This window comes from Bombina bombina, chromosome 3 (assembly GCF_027579735.1).
Source record: "Bombina bombina isolate aBomBom1 chromosome 3, aBomBom1.pri, whole genome shotgun sequence".
NCBI classification, from domain to species: domain Eukaryota; kingdom Metazoa; phylum Chordata; class Amphibia; order Anura; family Bombinatoridae; genus Bombina; species Bombina bombina.
The window spans coordinates 489,437,575-489,457,715 of NC_069501.1; the positions used below are offsets into that span (position 1 = coordinate 489,437,575).

At 43.4% G+C, this 20,141-nt stretch overlaps 1 protein-coding gene across 5 annotated transcripts in view; it reads left to right on the forward strand.

Moving 5' to 3' along the window:
• DCAF6 (DDB1 and CUL4 associated factor 6) overlaps window positions 1–20,141 on the forward strand; it is an 863,174-nt gene that overhangs the window by 515,070 nt on the left and 327,963 nt on the right. The gene's annotated exons all lie outside the window — the stretch shown is intronic.

Sequence of the window (20,141 nt, forward strand, 5' to 3'; positions counted from 1 at the left end):
TTCCTTGGCGGACTTCGAGTCTGCAGGACTTTGGTCTCTTCAGTGGTTTTGTGCTCAGTGGAGTCTAGGGATCTGAGTGGTCTCTAGCAAGGCTCTTTATGGTTGTAACTGATGGGCAGTTACTTAGTCCTCTTCCTTTTTTGTCCTTTCTGTGTCTGTTGACGCAGTTTTTTGGGGGGAATTTGGGTTATATCAGCTGGGCCGTCTTTGTTGTTCCCGCCCGTTTGGCATTCAGTGTCCTCTATAGCTTGGTTATTGATTTCCCAAAAGTAATGAATGCAGCTGTGGACTCTCCCCGTTTAAGAAGAAAAACTTAAATTATGTTTACCAGATCATTTTCTTCTCTTCTGACGGGGGAGACCAAAGCTCCCCGTCCGTGTTTTTATTATGGGGAGGCCTTAATTTTTTGTTCTTCTGGCACCATTTTTTCACCCTGATATTTCTCCTACTGTTCCTTGTTCCCTTGGCAGAATGACTGGGGGATGAGGGAAGTGGGGGAGGTATTTTAAGCCTTTGACTGGGGTGCCTTTGCCTTCTCCTGGTGGCCAGGTTCTGTATTTCCCAAAAGTAATGAATGCAGCAGTGGACTCTCCCCGTCAGAATAAAAGAAAATTATCTGGTAAACATACTAAGTTTTTCCTGTGTTTTGTATTTAAATGAGAACTTAATCTCTGATGTTAGTTATATGTTTTTTCTAATTTAATATTTTTGACACATATGGACAGTGAGTATGCGGCATTGTAAGCGTCTTTGTTAAAGGGACAGTAAAGTCAAAATTAAGCTTACGCCTTTTAACAACTTTTCATTTTACTTCTATTATTTCATTTTCTTTGTTCTCTTGGTATCCTTTGTGTGTGGGTAGGCTCAGAAGTAGCAGTGTATTACTGAAAGTTAGCTGGTGATTGGTGGTTGCACATAAATGCCTTTTGTAGCTCACCCAATGTGCTCAGCTAGCTCCCAGTTGCTGATCCTTCAAGAAAGGATACCAAGAGAATGAAGCAAATTTGATAATAGTAGTAAACTAGAATGTTTACTAAAATTGTATACTCTGTCTTAAGTGAGGGCCAGCTTCCTAACCTGGGGGACATCTATCATTATTTTAGAAGCCTTAAAGGCTACATATTAATTTGATATTAAACACACAAATAATATACTTCCTAAAAAAACATCTAGTGCCACAAGGCCAGATGTATGTAATGTTGCAGAATACCCTCTATCTGCTACTCTCCCTTTCAGAATGCTCATTTGAGTTTGCACACCAACCAGAAGGCCCCAAAGCATATATATTTTGATCTGTGGCATGTGACGGCATCAAAAGTTGATGCTACTTGACCGGCCTGTGTGTATGGAGGGACTGAAGCTATGCAAACTACATTACCCATAGGCCAAATGGTGCAATAGATGGGCAGTCTGGACCAATCCGCTGACAGTATCCAAATTTTTTAAACAAGTATCTAGGCACACGGAGGTGAAGAGCTAAAAACTGTTTATATTAGTGCATATTAAGAATACAAACATGCAGGAGTACATGGTGGGTAGGGGGTTTACCCATGTACTGCATGCATGTATTTCTTTCCTAAGATATAGTGAGTCTACAGAATCATCAATTACTAGTTGGAATATCACTCCTGGCCAGCAGGAGGAGGCAAAGAGCACCACAGCAAAGCTGCCATATAAGTCACTTCCCTTACCCATAACCTCCAGTCATTCTCTTTGCCTGCGGTGCAAGGAGGAGGTGAAGTTTTGATGTCTGATCTACAATCAAGATTTTTTTTATTTTAAAACAGAGTAGGTTTGCTCTGATCTTTCTAAAGGGTCTAGCCTTAGCCCATGTCAGTCTCTTCAGTAGGGCAATGTTGGCTTTTAAGCAATTGGGAAATTGTGGGGTACAATCCTTACTGCGTTTTCCCAAAACATTTTGCTGCCCTATTTACATAGCCTGACTAAGTTTATTCAGTCTTTCTGTATTTCCACAGGTCCATGTGAGGGATGGCATCCTCTCAAACCAGGTGAGCTGTCCTGCTGCCGGACAGATAAATATTGAGGTAAGTGCCAGTTTTATTTTTCTATGTAGCAGGGATAAATTTGGCACTTATTTAGCTGAAACGCTGCAGGGGGACGTTTTTTTATTATTCCTGTCAGGCACTGTTAGTGTGAGGAGTTATTTATTTTATTGATGGCTCAGTGAGGATCCGTTTTTAGTAACAGATTATGTACTTTTTTGGGGGGTTTTATTGTTTGTTTTTAAGCCTGTTTTTCAATAAAAAATTTTTATTTTTTTTTAGAAAAAAAAAAGGCTTTTTTGTCAGCTGTAGGACCACCCCTTTTAGGGAGGTTCTGATTCTGTGATGTCAGAGTTTGTGTTTTTTGGCGCTTTTTTTCACTTCCTGTGAGAGTGAGGTGCGCATATTTCAGATGGCTCTGCTGTTTAGAAGGCTTCTTGCTGTGTTTGCTTCTCTGGAAATTAGGATTGTAAACGGGATAGTTTTTTTCCTCAGTTTGCTGCGGGTTGCAGGACAGGTAAGGCACCTCAGTAATTCTGCTAAGGCGTAGAGTGTTACCTGGGGTATGTTTTCTTGATTTGGTAAATTTAAAGGGAACATTTATTTAAGAACTTTTTTTGTTTCTGTATTATATCCTTTGTTAAAAGATAAAAAAAAGTTTTTTTTATTATTATTATTTGCTTTTTTTTGTATTATGGATCATTAGGCTGTGCAGGATGTTACCTGTAGCTTATGTTTTGATGCCCAGGTGGAACCCCCAGTACCTTTTTGTTTTTCATGTATTGAAAGAACTTTAGCTGATAAAAACAGAATTTATGTTTACCTGATAAATTACTTTCTCCAACGGTGTGTCCGGTCCACGGCGTCATCCTTACTTGTGGGATATTCTCTTCCCCAACAGGAAATGGCAAAGAGCCCAGCAAAGCTGGTCACATGATCCCTCCTAGGCTCCGCCTACCCCAGTCATTCGACCGACGTTAAGGAGGAATATTTGCATAGGAGAAACCATATGGTACCGTGGTGACTGTAGTTAAAGAAAATAAATTATCAGACCTGATTAAAAAACCAGGGCGGGCCGTGGACCGGACACACCGTTGGAGAAAGTAATTTATCAGGTAAACATAAATTCTGTTTTCTCCAACATAGGTGTGTCCGGTCCACGGCGTCATCCTTACTTGTGGGAACCAATACCAAAGCTTTAGGACACGGATGAAGGGAGGGAGCAAATCAGGTCACCTAAATGGAAGGCACCACGGCTTGCAAAACCTTTCTCCCAAAAATAGCCTCAGAAGAAGCAAAAGTATCAAACTTGTAAAATTTGGTAAAAGTGTGCAGTGAAGACCAAGTCGCTGCCCTACATATCTGATCAACAGAAGCCTCGTTCTTGAAGGCCCATGTGGAAGCCACAGCCCTAGTGGAATGAGCTGTGATTCTTTCGGGAGGCTGCCGTCCGGCAGTCTCGTAAGCCAATCTGATGATGCTTTTAATCCAAAAAGAGAGAGAGGTAGAAGTTGCTTTTTGACCTCTCCTTTTACCTGAATAAACAACAAACAAGGAAGATGTTTGTCTAAAATCCTTTGTAGCATCTAAATAGAATTTTAGAGCGCGAACAACATCCAAATTGTGCAACAAACGTTCCTTCTTTGAAACTGGTTTCGGACACAGAGAAGGTACGATAATCTCCTGGTTAATGTTTTTGTTAGAAACAACCTTTGGAAGAAAACCAGGTTTAGTACGTAAAACCACCTTATCTGCATGGAACACCAGATAAGGAGGAGAACACTGCAGAGCAGATAATTCTGAAACTCTTCTAGCAGAAGAAATTGCAACTAAAAACAAAACTTTCCAAGATAATAACTTAATATCAACGGAATGTAAGGGTTCAAACGGAACCCCCTGAAGAACTGAAAGAACTAAATTGAGACTCCAAGGAGGAGTCAAAGGTTTGTAAACAGGCTTGATTCTAACCAGAGCCTGAACAAAGGCTTGAACATCTGGCACAGCTGCCAGCTTTTTGTGAAGTAACACCGACAAGGCAGAAATCTGTCCCTTCAGGGAACTTGCAGATAATCCTTTTTCCAATCCTTCTTGAAGGAAGGATAGAATCCTAGGAATCTTAACCTTGTCCCAAGGGAATCCTTTAGATTCACACCAACAGATATATTTTTTCCAAATTTTGTGGTAAATCTTTCTAGTTACAGGCTTTCTGGCCTGAACAAGAGTATCGATAACAGAATCTGAGAATCCTCGCTTCGATAAAATCAAGCGTTCAATCTCCAAGCAGTCAGCTGGAGTGAAACCAGATTCGGATGTTCGAACGGACCCTGAACAAGAAGGTCTCGTCTCAAAGGTAGCTTCCAAGGTGGAGCCGATGACATATTCACCAGATCTGCATACCAAGTCCTGCGTGGCCACGCAGGAGCTATCAAGATCACCGACGCCCTCTCCTGATTGATCCTGGCTACCAGCCTGGGGATGAGAGGAAATGGCGGGAACACATAAGCTAGTTTGAAGGTCCAAGGTGCTACTAGTGCATCCACTAGAGCCGCCTTGGGATCCCTGGATCTGGCCCCGTAGCAAGGAACTTTGAAGTTCTGACGAGAGGCCATCAGATCCATGTCTGGAATGCCCCACAGGTGAGTGACTTGGGCAAAGATTTCCGGATGGAGTTCCCACTCCCCCGGATGCAATGTCTGACGACTCAGAAAATCCGCTTCCCAATTTTCCACTCCTGGGATGTGGATAGCAGACAGGTGGCAGGAGTGAGACTCCGCCCATAGAATAATTTTGGTCACTTCTTCCATCGCTAGGGAACTCCTTGTTCCCCCCTGATGGTTGATGTACGCAACAGTTGTCATGTTGTCTGATTGAAACCGTATGAACTTGGTCCTCGCTAGCTGAGGCCAAGCCTTGAGAGTATTGAATATCGCTCTCAGTTCCAGAATATTTATCGGTAGAAGAGATTCTTCCCGAGACCAAAGACCCTGAGCTTTCAGGGATCCCCAGACCGCGCCCCAGCCCATCAGACTGGCGTCGGTCGTGACAATGACCCACTCTGGTCTGCGGAATGTCATCCCTTGTGACAGGTTGTCCAGGGACAGCCACCAACGGAGTGAGTCTCTGGTCCTCTGATTTACTTGTATCTTCGGAGACAAGTCTGTATAGTCCCCATTCCACTGACTGAGCATGCACAGTTGTAATGGTCTTAGATGAATGCGCGCAAAAGGAACTATGTCCATTGCCGCTACCATCAACCCGATCACTTCCATGCACTGAGCTATGGAAGGAAGAGGAACGGAATGAAGTATCCGACAAGAGTCTAGAAGTTTTGTTTTTCTGACCTCTGTCAGAAAAATCCTCATTTCTAAGGAGTCTATAATTGTTCCCAAGAAGGGAACCCTTGTTGACGGGGATAGAGAACTCTTTTCCACGTTCACTTTCCAACCGTGAGATCTGAGAAAGGCCAGGACGATGTCCGTGTGAGCCTTTGCTTGAGGAAGGGACGACGCTTGAATCAGAATGTCGTCCAAGTAAGGTACTACCGCAATGCCCCTTGGTCGTAGCACAGCTAGAAGGGACCCTAGTACCTTTGTGAAAATCCTTGGAGCAGTGGCTAATCCGAAAGGAAGCGCCACGAACTGGTAATGTTTGTCCAGGAATGCGAACCTTAGGAACCGATGATGTTCCTTGTGGATAGGAATATGTAGATACGCATCCTTTAAATCCACCGTGGTCATGAATTGACCTTCCTGGATGGAAGGAAGAATAGTTCGAATGGTTTCCATCTTGAACGATGGAACCTTGAGAAACTTGTTTAAGATCTTGAGATCTAAGATTGGTCTGAACGTTCCCTCTTTTTTGGGAACTATGAACAGATTGGAGTAGAACCCCATCCCTTGTTCTCTTAATGGAACAGGATGAATCACTCCCATTTTTAACAGGTCTTCTACACAATGTAAGAACGCCTGTCTTTTTATGTGGTCTGAAGACAACTGAGACCTGTGGAACCTCCCCCTTGGGGGAAGTCCCTTGAATTCCAGAAGATAACCTTGGGAGACTATTTCTAGCGCCCAAGGATCCAGAACATCTCTTGCCCAAGCCTGAGCGAAGAGAGAGAGTCTGCCCCCCACCAGATCTGGTCCCGGATCGGGGGCCAACATTTCATGCTGTCTTGGTAGCAGTGGCAGGTTTCTTGGCCTGCTTTCCCTTGTTCCAGCCTTGCATTGGTCTCCAAGCTGGCTTGGCTTGAGAAGTATTACCCTCTTGCTTAGAGGACGTAGCACTTTGGGCTGGTCCGTTTTTACGAAAGGGACGAAAATTAGGTCTATTTTTTGCCTTGAAAGGCCGATCCTGAGGAAGGGCGTGGCCCTTACCCCCAGTGATATCAGAGATAATCTCTTTCAAGTCAGGGCCAAACAGCGTTTTCCCCTTGAAAGGAATGTTTAGTAGCTTGTTCTTGGAAGACGCATCAGCCGACCAAGATTTCAACCAAAGCGCTCTGCGCGCCACAATAGCAAACCCAGAATTCTTAGCCGCTAACCTAGCCAATTGCAAAGTGGCGTCTAGGGTGAAAGAATTAGCCAATTTGAGAGCATTGATTCTGTCCATAATCTCCTCATAAGGAGGAGAATCACTATCGAGCGACTTTATCAGCTCATCGAACCAGAAACATGCGGCTGTAGCGACAGGGACAATGCATGAAATTGGTTGTAGAAGGTAACCCTGCTGAACAAACATCTTTTTAAGCAAACCTTCTAATTTTTTATCCATAGGATCTTTGAAAGCACAACTATCCTCTATGGGTATAGTGGTGCGTTTGTTTAAAGTGGAAACCGCTCCCTCGACCTTGGGGACTGTCTGCCATAAGTCCTTTCTGGGGTCGACCATAGGAAACAATTTTTTAAATATGGGGGGAGGGACGAAAGGAATACCGGGCCTTTCCCATTCTTTATTAACAATGTCCGCCACCCGCTTGGGTATAGGAAAAGCTTCTGGGAGCCCCGGCACCTCTAGGAACTTGTCCATTTTACATAGTTTCTCTGGGATGACCAACTTTTCACAATCATCCAGAGTGGATAATACCTCCTTAAGCAGAATGCGGAGATGTTCCAACTTAAATTTAAATGCAATCACATCAGGTTCAGCCTGTTGAGAAATGTTCCCTGAATCAGTAATTTCTCCCTCAGACAAAACCTCCCTGGCCCCATCAGACTGGGTTAGGGGCCCTTCAGAGATATTAATATCAGCGTCGTCATGCTCTTCAGTATCTAAAACAGAGCAGCCACGCTTACGCTGACAAGGGTTCATTTTGGCTAAAATGTTTTTGACAGAATTATCCATTACAGCCGTTAATTGTTGCATAGTAAGGAGTATTGGCGCGCTAGATGTACTAGGGGCCTCCTGAGTGGGCAAGACTCGTGTAGACGAAGGAGGGAATGATGCAGTACCATGCTTACTCCCCTCACTTGAGGAATCATCTTGGGCATCATTGTCATTATCACATAAATCACATTTATTTAAATGAATAGGAATCCTGGCTTCCCCACATTCAGAACACAGTCTATCTGGTAGTTCAGACATGTTAAACAGGCATAAACTTGATAACAAAGTACAAAAACGTTTTAAAATAAAACCGTTACTGTCACTTTAAATTTTAAACTGAACACACTTTATTACTGCAATTGCGAAAAAACATGAAGGAATTGTTCAAAATTCACCAAATTTTCACCACAGTGTCATAAAGCCTTAAAAGTATTGCACACCAAATTTGGAAGCTTTAACCCTTAAAATAACGGAACCGGAGCCGTTTTAAGCTTTAACCCCTTTACAGTCCCTGGTATCTGCTTTGCTGAGACCCAACCAAGCCCAAAGGGGAATACGATACCAAATGACGCCTTCAGAAAGTCTTTTCTAAGTATCAGAGCTCCTCTCACATGCGACTGCATGCCATGCCTCTCAAAAACAAGTGCGCCACACCGGCGCGAAAATGAGGCTCTGCTTAAGCTTTGGGAAAGCCCCTAAGGAATAAGGTGTCTAATACAGTGCCTGCCGATATTATTATATCAAAATACCCAGATAAAATGATTCCTCAAGGCTAAATATGTGTTAATAATGAATCGATTTAGCCCAGAAACAGTCTACAGTCATAATAAGCCCTTATTTATGATCGTAATAAACATGGCTTACCGGATCCCATAGGGAAAATGACAGCTTCCAGCATTACATCGTCTTGTTAGAATGTGTCATACCTCAAGCAGCAAGAGACTGCACACTGTTCCCCCAACTGAAGTTAATTGCTCTCAACAGTCCTGTGTGGAACAGCCATGGATTTTAGTTACGGTTGCTAAAATCATTTTCCTCATACAAACAGAAATCTTCATCTCTTTTCTGTTTCTGAGTAAATAGTACATACCAGCACTATTTCAAAATAACAAACTCTTGATTGAATAATAAAAACTACAGTTAAACACTAAAAAACTCTAAGCCATCTCCGTGGAGATGTTGCCTGTACAACGGCAAAGAGAATGACTAGGGTAGGCGGAGCCTAGGAGGGATCATGTGACCAGCTTTGCTGGGCTCTTTGCCATTTCCTGTTGGGGAAGAGAATATCCCACAAGTAAGGATGACGCCGTGGACCGGACACACCTATGTTGGAGAAAATTGTTTTTTTTATTCTGAGCCGTCATTAGCTAAGGCTGATGCTTTTCAGGAGCCTCCTGTTTCAGATGTGCTGCAGCTTTCTCCTCAAGCTTCCCAATCCTATTCATCTGCACCTGCAGTGCCCTGCGTTAACTCTCATGCTCCGTCTGGAGTTACTTTGCAAGATATTACTGCCCAGGTATCTTCTGCTGTATCTGAGGCGCTGTCTGCTTTTCCCATGCTGCAGGGAAAACGCAAAAGGAAATTTAAAGAAACAGTAAGTAAGGTTTCTGATCCTGAAGTGACTAATCAAAGTATTTCCTCTCAGAAGTCTGAGGATGAAGATTTCTGATTCAGGCAGTATAATACCTTCTTCTGATGCTGAAGTTGTGTGGAAGGCTTGCTCAACTAAGAATTGGTTCAAACATTTATTTTTCTCCAACATAGGTGTGTCCGGTCCACGGCGTCATCCTTACTTGTGGGATATTCTCTTCCCCAACAGGAAATGGCAAAGAGCCCAGCAAAGCTGGTCACATGATCCCTCCTAGGCTCCGCCTACCCCAGTCATTCTCTTTGCCGTTGTACAGGCAACATCTCCACGGAGATGGCTTAGAGTTTTTTAGTGTTTAACTGTAGTTTTTATTATTCAATCAAGAGTTTGTTATTTTAAAATAGTGCTGGTATGTACTATTTACTCAGAAACAGAAAAGAGATGAAGATTTCTGTTTGTATGAGGAAAATGATTTTAGCACCGTAACTAAAATCCATGGCTGTTCCACACAGGACTGTTGAGTGCAATTAACTTCAGTTGGGGGAACAGTGTGCAGTCTCTTACTGCTTGAGGTATGACACATTCTAACAAGACGATGTAATGCTGGAAGCTGTCATTTTCCCTATGGGATCCGGTAAGCCATGTTTATTAAGATAGTAAATAAGGGCTTCACAAGGGCTTATTAAGACTGTAGACTTTTTCTGGGCTAAATCGATTCATTATTAACACATATTTAGCCTTGAGGAATCATTTATTCTGGGTATTTTGATATGATTATATCGGCAGGCACTGTTTTTGACACCTTATTCTTTAGGGGCTTTCCCTAATCATAGTCAGAGCCTCATTTTCGCGCCGGTATGGCGCACTTGTTTTTGAGGACAGCATGGCATGCAGCTGCATGTGTGTGGAGCTCTGATACATAGAAAAGTCTTTCTGAAGGCATCATTTGGTATCGTATTCCCCTTTGGGCTTGGTTGGGTCTCAGCAAAGCAGATTCCAGGGACTGTAAAGGGGTTAAATATAAAAACGGCTCCGGTTCCGTTATTTTAAGGGTTAAAGCTTCCAAATTTGGTGTGCAATACTTTTAAGGCTTTAAGACACTGTGGTGAAATTTTGGTGAATTTTGAACAATTCCTTCATACTTTTTCGCAATTGCAGTAATAAAGTGTGTTTAGCTTAAAATTTAAAGTGACAGTAACGGTTTTATTTTAAAACGTTTTTTGTGCTTTGTTATCAAGTTTATGCCTGTTTAACATGTCTGAACTACCAGATAGATTGTGTTCTGACTGTGGGGAAACCAAGGTTCCTTCTCATTTAACTATATGTATTTTATGTCATAAAAAAATTTAGTAAAAATGATGCCCAAGATGATTCCTCAAGTGAGGGGAGTAAGCATGGTACTGCATCATCCCCTCCTTCGTCTACACCAGTCTTGCCCATACAGGAGGCCCCTAGTACATCTAGTGCGCCAATACTCCTTACTATGCAACATTTAACGGCTGTAATGGATAATTCTATCAAAAACATTTTAGCCAATATGCCCACTTATCAGTGAAAGCGCGACTGCTCTGTTTTAGAAAATTCTGTAGAGCATGAGAACGCTGATGATATGGTTTCTGAAGGGCCCCTACACCAGTCTGAGGGGGCCAGGGAGGTTTTGTCTGATGGAGAAATTTCAGATTCAGGAAACATTTCTCAACAAGCTGAACCTGATGTGATTACTTTTAAATTTAAGTTGGAACATCTCCGCGCTCTGCTTAAGGAGGTGTTATCCAATTTGGATGATTGTGATTATCTGGTCATTCCAGAACCACTATGTAAAATGGAAAAGTTCTTAGAGGCCCCGGGGCCCCCCGAAGCTTTTCCTATATCCAAGCGGGTGGCGTACATTGTTAGTAAAGAATGGGACAGGCCCGGTATACCTTTAGTACCTCCCCCCATATTTATAAAATTGTTTTCCTATAGTCGACCCCAGAAAGGACTGATGGCAGACAGTCCCCAAGGTCGAGGGGGCGGTTTCTACTCTACACAAGCGCGCCACTATACCCATAGAAGATAGTTGTGCTTTCCAAGATCCTATGGATAAAAAATTAGAAGGTCTGCTAAAGATGTTTGTTCAGCAAGGTTCCCTTCTACAACCAATTGCATGCATTGTCCCTGTCACTGCAGCCGCGTGTTTCTAGTTTGATGAGCTAGGAAAGGCGATTATTAGTAATTCTTCTTCTTATGAGGAGATTATGGACAGAATTCGTGCTCTTAAATTGGCTAATTCTTTCACCCTAGACGCCACCTTGCAATTGGCTAGGTTAGCGGCGAAAAAATTCTGGGTTTGCTATTGTGGCGCAGAGCGCTTTGGTTAAAATCTTGGGCAGCGGATGCGTCTTCCAAGAACAAATTGCTTGACATTCCTTTCAAGGGGAAAACACTCTTTGGCCCTGACTTGAAAGAGATTATCTCTGATATCACTGGGGGCAAGGGCCACGCCCTTCCTCAGGATAGGTCTTTTCAAGACCAAAAATAAACCTAAGTTTCGTCCCTTTCGCAGAAACGGATCAGCCCCAAGGGCTACGTCCTCTAAGCAGGAAGGTAATACTTCTCAAGCCAATCCAGCCTGGAGACCTATGCAAGGCTGGAACAAAGGAAAGCAGGCCAGGAAACCTGCCACTGCTACCAAGACAGCATGAAATGCGGGCCCCCGATCCGGGACCGGATCTGGTGGGGGGCAGACTCTCTCTCTTCGCTCAGGCTGGGGCAAGAGATGTTCTGGATCCTTGGGCGCTAGAAATAGTCTCCCAAGGTTATTCTCTGGAGTTCAAGGGGCTTCCTCCAAGGGGGAGGTTCCACAGGTCTCAGTTGTCTTCAGACCACATAAGAAGACAGGCATTCTTACATTGGGTAGAAGACCTGCTAAAAATGGGAGTGATTCATCCTGTTCCATTAGGAGAACTAGGGATGGGGTTCTACTCCAATCTGTTCATAGTTCCCAAAAAAGAGGGAACGTTCAGACCAATCTTAGATCTCAAGATCTTGAACAAGTTTCTCAAGGTTCCATCGTTCAAGATGGAAACCATTCGAACACTTCTTCCTTCCATCCAGGAAGGTCAATTCATGACCAAGGTGGATTTCAAGGATGCGTATCTACATATTCCTATCCACAAGGAACATCATCGGTTCCTAAGGTTTGAATTCCTGGACAAGCATTTCCAGTTCGTGGCGTTTTCTTTCGGATTAGCCACTGCTCCTAGGATTTTCTCATAGGTACTAGGGTCCCTTCTGGCGGTGCTAAGACCAAGGGGCATTGCTGTAGTACCTTACTTGGACGACATTCTGATTCGAGCGTCGTCCCTTCCTCAAGTAAAGGCTCACACGGACATTGTCCTGGCCTTTCTCAGATCTCACGGATGGAAAGTGAACGTGGAAAAGAGTTCTCTATCTCCGTCAACGAGGGTTCCCTTCTTGGGAACTATAATAGACTCCTTAGAAATGAGGATTTTTCTGACAGAAGCCAGAAAAACAAAACTTCTAGACTCTTATCGGATACTTCATTCCGTTCCTCTTCCTTCCATAGCGCAGTGCATGGAAGTGATAGGTTTGATGGTAGCGGCAATGGACATAGTTCCTTTTGGGCGCATTCATCTAAGACCATTACAACTGTTCATGCTCAGTCAGTGGAATGGGGACTATTCAGACTTGTCTCCGAAGATACAAGTAAATCAGGGGACCAGAGACTCATTCCGTTGGTGGCTGTCCCTGGACAACCTGTCACAAGGGATGACCTTCCGCAGACCAGAGTGGGTCATTGTCACGACCGACGCCAGTCTGATGGGCTGGGGCGCGGTCTGGGGATCCCTGAAAGCTCAGGGTCTTTGGTCTCGGGTAGAATCTCTTCTACCGATAAATATTCTGGAGCTGAGAGCGATATTCAATGCTCTCAAAGCTTGGCCTCAGCTAGCGAGGGCCAAGTTCATACATCAACCATCAGGGGGGAACAAGGAGTTCCCTAGCGATGGAAGAAGTGACCAAAATCATTCTATGGGCGGAGTCTCACTCCTGCCACCTGTCTGCTATCCACATCCCAGGAGTGGAAAATTGGGAAGCGGATTTTCTGAGTCGTCAGACATTGCATCCGGGGGAGTGGGAACTCCATCCGGAAATCTTTGCCCAAGTCACTCAACCGTGGGGCATTCCAGACATGGATCTGATGGCCTCTCGTCAGAACTTCAGAGTTCCTTACTACGGGTACAGATCCAGGGATCCCAAGGCGGCTCTAGTGGATGCACTAGTAGCACCTTGGACCTTCAAACTAGCTTATGTGTTCCCGCCGTTTCCTCTCATCCCCAGGCTGGTAGCCAGGATCAATCAGGAGAGGGCGTCGGTGATTTTGATAGCTCCTGCGTGGCCACGCAGGACTTGGTATGCAGATCTGGTGAATATGTCATCGGCTCCACCATGGAAGCTACCTTTGAGACGAGACCTTCTTGTTCTAGGTCCGTTCGACCCACTCCAGCTGACTGCTTGGAGATTGAACGCTTGATCTTATCAAAGCGAGGGTTCTCAGATTCTGTTATTAATACTCTTGTTCAGGCCTGAAAGCCTGTAACCAGAAAAATTACCACATAATTTGGTATATCTGTTGGTGTGAATCTGCAGGATTCCCTTGGGACAAGGTTAAGATTCCTAAGAGTCTATCCTTCCTTCGAGAAGGATTGGAAAAAGGATTATCTGCAAGTTCCTTGATGGGACAGATTTCTGCCTTGTCTGTGTTACTTCACAAAAAGCTGGCAGCTGTGCCAGATGTTCTAGCCTTTGTTCAGGCTCTGGTTAGAATCAAGCCTGTTTACAAAATTTTGACTCCTCCTTGGAGTCTCAACCTAGTTCTTTCAGTTCTTCAGGGGGTTCCGTTTGAACCCTTACATTCCGTTGATATTAAGTTATTATCTTGGAAAGTTTTGTTTTTGGTTGCATTTTCTTCTGCTAGAAGAGTTTCAGAATTATCTGCTCTGCAGTGTTCTTCTCCTTATCTGGTGTTCCATGCAGATAAGGTGGTTTTGCGTACTAAACCTGGTTTTCTTCCAAAAGTTGTTTCTAACAAAAACATTAACCAGGAGATAGTTGTGCCTTCTTTGTGTCCTAATCCAGTTTCAAAGAAGGAACGTTTGTTGCACAACTTGGATGTAGTTCGTGCTCTCAAATTTTACTTAGCAGCTACTAAGGATTTCAGACAAACTTTGTCTTTGTTTGTTGTTTATTCTGGTAAACGGAGAGGTCAAAAAGCAACTTCTTCCTCTCTCTCCTTCTGGATTAAAAGCATTATCCGATTGGCTTATGAGACTGCCGGACGGCAGCCTCCTGAAAGAATCACAGCTCACTCCACTAGGGCTGTGGCTTCCACATGGGCCTTCAAGAACGAGGCTTCTGTTGATCAGATATGTAAGGCAGCGACTTGGTCTTCACTGCACACTTTTTCTAAATTTTACAAATTTGATACTTTTGCTTCTTCTGAGGCTATTTTTGGGAGAAAGGTTTTGCGAGCCGTGGTGCCTTCCATTTAGGTGACCTGATTTGCTCCCTCCCTTCATCCGTGTCCTAAAGCTTTGGTATTGGTTCCCACAAGTAAGGATGACGCCGTGGACCGGACACACCTATGTTGGAGAAAACAGAATTTATGTTTACCTGATAAATTACTTTCTCCAACGGTGTGTCCGGTCCACGGCCCGCCCTGGTTTTTTTTTTAATCAGGTCTGATAATTTATTTTCTTTAACTACAGTCACCACGGTAACATATGGTTTCTCCTATGCAAATATTCCTCCTTAACGTCGGTCGAATGACTGGGGTAGGCGGAGCCTAGGAGGGATCATGTGACCAGCTTTGCTGGGCTCTTTGCCATTTCCTGTTGGGGAAGAGAATATCCCACAAGTAAGGATGACGCCGTGGACCGGACACACCGTTGGAGAAAGTAATTTATCAGGTAAACATAAATTCTGTTTTTCTGTACCTATGATTTTGCAAATGCTATTAAATGTACAGATTGGTTTGAACTTCATGTCTCCAAGGATGTTGCTGTTAAAGGGACAGTCTAGGCCACAATAAACTTTCATGATTCAGATAGGGCATGTAATTTTAAACAATTTCCCAATTTACTTTTATCACGAATTTTGCTTTGTTTTCTTGGTATTCTTAGTTGAAAGCTTAACCTAGGAGGTTCATATGCAAATTTCTTAGACCTTGAAGGCCACCTCTTTTCAGAATGCATTTTAACAGTTTTTCACCACTAGAGGGTGTTAGTTCTTGTGTTTCATATAGATAACACTGTGCTCGTGCACGTGAAGTTATCTGGGAGCAGGCACTAATTGGCTAAACGGCAAGTCTGTCAAAAGAACTGAAATAAAGGGGCAGTTTGCAGAGGCTTAGATACAAGATAATCACAGAGGTTAAAAGTATATTAATATAACTGTGTTGGTTATGCAAAACTGGGGAATGGGTAATAAAGAGATTATCTATCTTTTAAAACAATCAAAATTCTGGTGTAGACTGTCCCTTTAAGGCACTGCCACAGCTTTCTCCTTTTATGTCCCAAACCTATATGGTGTCACATGCAGTGCCCTGTGGTTCCTCTCAATCTCTTGGAGGAGTGTATTTGCTTACAGAAGTTGCAAGCTCAGGTATCTTCTGCAGTATCTGTGGCTTGGTCCGTATTCCTTTACTATAGGGAAAAGGCAAGAGGACATTTTAAGTCTCAGATAAGAGAGTTTGTGCTCCACATGCTGCTACGCAGGTTTCGTCTGTAGTTTCTGAGGCTGAAATCTCAGATCTGGACAGTATAATTCCTTCATCTGTTACTGAAGTGGTATCCTTCAGTTGTTTGCTTCAAAGCCTCTTATATTGTCAGGAGGTCTTGGCTGACTGGATGACACCGATCCCTATCGTTGTCTTTCCTTTGGAGTTTTCTTTCTCTTCTGGAAGGGTTCTAGATGTGCTGTGAGATGTTCACAGGATTGTTATAGAGAATCTGGGGATATTTCTCCCTGTCTCACGTCCTTTTTAGGATTTCCTGTCGCTATCTCTCTTGAATTGCACAGTGTCTTTAGTAGAAGGGAACTTTCTACTTTTAATCAGAGAACTTAGATCTCTGCTGAGATTATCTAGTTTTCTTTCTGACATAGGTATGAAGCTGGAGGTTTAATTGTTCATTTAGAGCAATGTCTTGTCTTAAAAGACTTGCTGTACTAGCCGCCGGGCATTGGGGCTGAAATTTATGGTCAGCTGAGAAGCCTACCTGTGGTTTAGTTGTACAGCCTAGGCTTTATAGTTCTGCAGTTGCAGATTCAATTATTTCTGTTTCCTCCTAGTGTCTTCTTTTAAGGATTAGACTTTGTTTGGGTCATGCCTTTTCAAGTCCAATCTATGTTTTCCTCCCAGGGGCAGATTTCTCTTTCTAGAGTATCTGCAATCCAAGTAGGATGAGAGGCATTCCTGGATTCAGGGTCTTCAACTCTGGGAGTGGATTCAGGGTCTTCATCTCTGGGAGTGACAGTTCCAGTCCCAGTTTGGGAACGGGATATAGGTATTTACCTCATATATTCCAGATTCTGTCCTTCAAAGTAGTATCCTTTCTCCTTTGGTTCTAGTGGTCCTGTTCATAACGAACTTAGACCTGAGAGATTTATTGTTTCCTTAATCGAAACCAGCGTTAGAGGCTCCTAATGCTGGTTTTGGGCTACCGCCGGTATTTAGAGTCAGTCATTAAAGGGTCTAACGCTCACTTTCCAGCCGCAACTTTTCCATACCGCAGATCCACTCACGTCAATTGCGTATCCTATCTTTTCAATGGGATCTTTCTAACGCCGGTATTTAGAGTCGTGTCTGAAGTGAGCGTTAGAATTCTGACAAAACTCCAGCCGCAGAAAAAATTCAGTAGTTAAGAGCTTTCTGGGCTAACGCCGGTTTATAAAGCTCTTAACTACTGTGCTCTAAAGTACACTAACACCCATAAACTACCTATGTACCCCTAAACCGAGGTCCCCACACATCGCCGCCACTCGATAAAAATTTTTTAACCCCTAATCTGCCGACCGCCACCTACGTTATACTTATGTACCCCTAATCTGCTGCCCCTAACACCGCCGACCCCTATATTATATTTATTAACCCCTAACCTGCCCCCCACAACGTCGCCGCCAGCTACCTACAATAATTAACCCCTAATCTGCCGACCGCAAAGAGCCTCTACCTACGTTATCCTTATGTACCCCTAATTTGCTGCCCCTAACACCGCCGACCCCTATATTATATTTATTAACCCCTAATCTGCCCCCCTCAACGTCGCCTCCACCTGCCTACACTTATTAACCCCTAATCTGCCGAGCGGACCGCACCACTACTATAATAAAGTTATTAACCCCTAATCCGCCTCACTCCCGCCTCAATAACCCTATAATAAATAGTATTAACCCCTAATCTGCCCTCCCTAACATCGCCTACCAGGTACAATAGCTATTAAATAGTTAAGAACTATTTAATAGCTAAAATAGTTCAAAGCTCTTTTACCTTACCAGCCCTGAACAGGGCCCTTTGCGGGGCATGCCCCAAAGAATTCAGCTCTTTTGCCTGTAAAAAAAACACATACAATACCCCCCCCAACATTACAACCCACCACCCACATACCCCTAATCTAACCCAAACCCCCCTTAAATAAACCTAACACTAAGCCCCTGAAGATCTTCCTACCTTATCTTCACCTCGCCGGGTATCACACCGATCCGTCCTGGCTCTGATGTCTTGATCCAAGCCCAAGCGGGGGGCTGAAGATGTCCATGATCCGGCTGAAGTCTTCATCCAAGCGGGAGCTGAAGAGGTCCATGATCCGGCTGAAGTCTTCTATCAACGGCATCTTCAATCTTCTTTCTTCCGGATCCATGTTCATCCCGCCAACGCGGAACATCCATCTTCACCGACGAATGACGGTTCCTTTAAGGGACATCATCCAAGATGGCGTCCCTCGAATTCCGATTGGCTGATAGGATTCTATCAGCCAATCGGAATTAAGGTAGGAAAATTCTGATTGGCTGATGGAATCAGCCAATCAGAATCAAGTTCAATCCGATTGGCTGATCCGATCAGCCATTCAGATTGAGCTCGCATTCTATTGGCTGATCGGAACAGCCAATAGAATGCAAGCTCAATCTGATTGGCTGATCGGATCAGCCAATCGGATTGAACTTGATTCTGATTGGCTGATTCCATCAGCCAATCAGAATTTTCCTACCTTAATTCCGATTGGCTGATAGAATCCTATCAGCCAATCGGAATTAGAGGGACGCCATCTTGGATGACGTCCCTTAAAGGAACCGTCATTCGTCGGGAAGTCGTCGGTGAAGATGGATGTTCCGCGTCGGCGGGATGAACATGGATCCGGAAGAAAGAAGATTGAAGATGCCGCTTGATAGAAGACTTCAGCCGGATCATGGACCTCTTCAGCTCCCGCTTGGATGAAGACTTCAGCCGGATCATGGACATCTTCAGCCCCCCGCTTGGGCTTGGATCAAGACATCGGAGCCAGGACGGATCGGTGTGATACCCGGCGAGGTGAAGATAAGGTAGGAAGATCTTCAGGGGCTTAGTGTTAGGTTTATTTAAGGGGGGTTTGGGTTAGATTAGGGGTATGTGGGTGGTGGGTTGTAATGTTGGGGGGGGGTATTGTATGTGTTTTTTTTACAGGCAAAAGAGCTGAATTCTTTGGGGCATGCCCCGCAAAGGGCCCTGTTCAGGGCTGGTAAGGTAAAAGAGCTTTGAACTTTTTTAATTTAGAATAGGGTAGGGCATTTTTTTATTTTGGGGGTCTTTGTTATTTTATTAGGGGGCTTAGAGTAGGTGTAATTAGTTTAAAATTGTTGTAATATTTTTCTAATGTTTTTTTATTTTTTGTAACTTAGTTCTTTTTTATTTTTTGTACTTTAGTTAGTTTATTTAATTGTATTTATTTGTAGATATTGTATTTAATTAATTTATTGATAGTGTAGTGTTAGGTAAATTGTAGATAATTGTAGGTATTTTATTTAATTATTTTATTGATCGTGTAGTGTTAGGTTTAATTGTAACTTAGGTTAGGATTTATTTTACAGGTAATTTTGTAATTATTTTAACTATTTTAGCTATTAAATAGTGCTTAACTATTTAATAGCTATTGTACCTGGTTAAAATAAATACAAAGTTACCTGTAAAATAAATATAAATCCTAAAATAGCTATAATATAATTATTATTTATATTGTAGCTATATTAGGGTTTATTTTACAGGTAAGTATTTAGCTTTAAATAGGAATAATTTATTTAATAAGAGTTAATTTATTTTGTTAGATTTAAATTATATTTAACTTAGGGGGGTGTTAGTGTTAGGGTTAGACTTAGCTTTAGGGGTTAATCCATTTATTACAGTAGCGGCAAGATTCGGTCGGCAGATTAGGGGTTAATAATTGAAGTTAGGTGTCGGCGATGTTAGGGAGGGCAGATTAGGGGTTAATACTATTTATTATAGGGTTATTGAGGCGGGAGTGAGGCGGATTAGGGGTTAATAACTTTATTATAGTAGCGGTGCGGTCCGCTCGGCAGATTAGGGGTTAATAAGTGTAGGCAGGTGGAGGCGACGTTGAGAGGGGCAGATTAGGGGTTAATAAATATAATATAGGGGTCGGCGGTGTTAGGGGCAGCAGATTAGGGGTACATAGGGATAATGTAAGTAGCGGCGGTTTACGGAGCGGCAGATTAGGGGTTAAAAAAAATATGCAGGTGTCAGCGATAGCGGGAGCGGCAGATTGGGGCTTAATAAGTGTAAGGTTAGGGGTGTTTAGACTCTGGGTACATGTTAGAGTGTTAGGTGCAGACGTAGGAAGTGTTTCCCCATAGGAAACAATGGGGCTGCGTTAGGAGCTGAACGCGACTTTTTTGCAGGTGTTAGGTTTTTTTTTCAGCTCAAACAGCCCCATTGTTTTCTATGGGGGAATCGTGCACGAGCAGGTTTTTGAAGCTGGCCGCGTCCGTAAGCACCGCTGGTATCGAGAGTTGCAGTGGCGTTAAATTATGCTCTATGCTCCTTTTTTGGAGCCTAACGCACTGAAAACCCAGCCATTCTGTGAATTCTAAATACCAGCGGTATTTAAAAGGTACGGGGGGGAAAAAGCACGCGTAGCTAACGCACCACTTTGGCCGTAGAACTCTAAATCTAGGCGCTA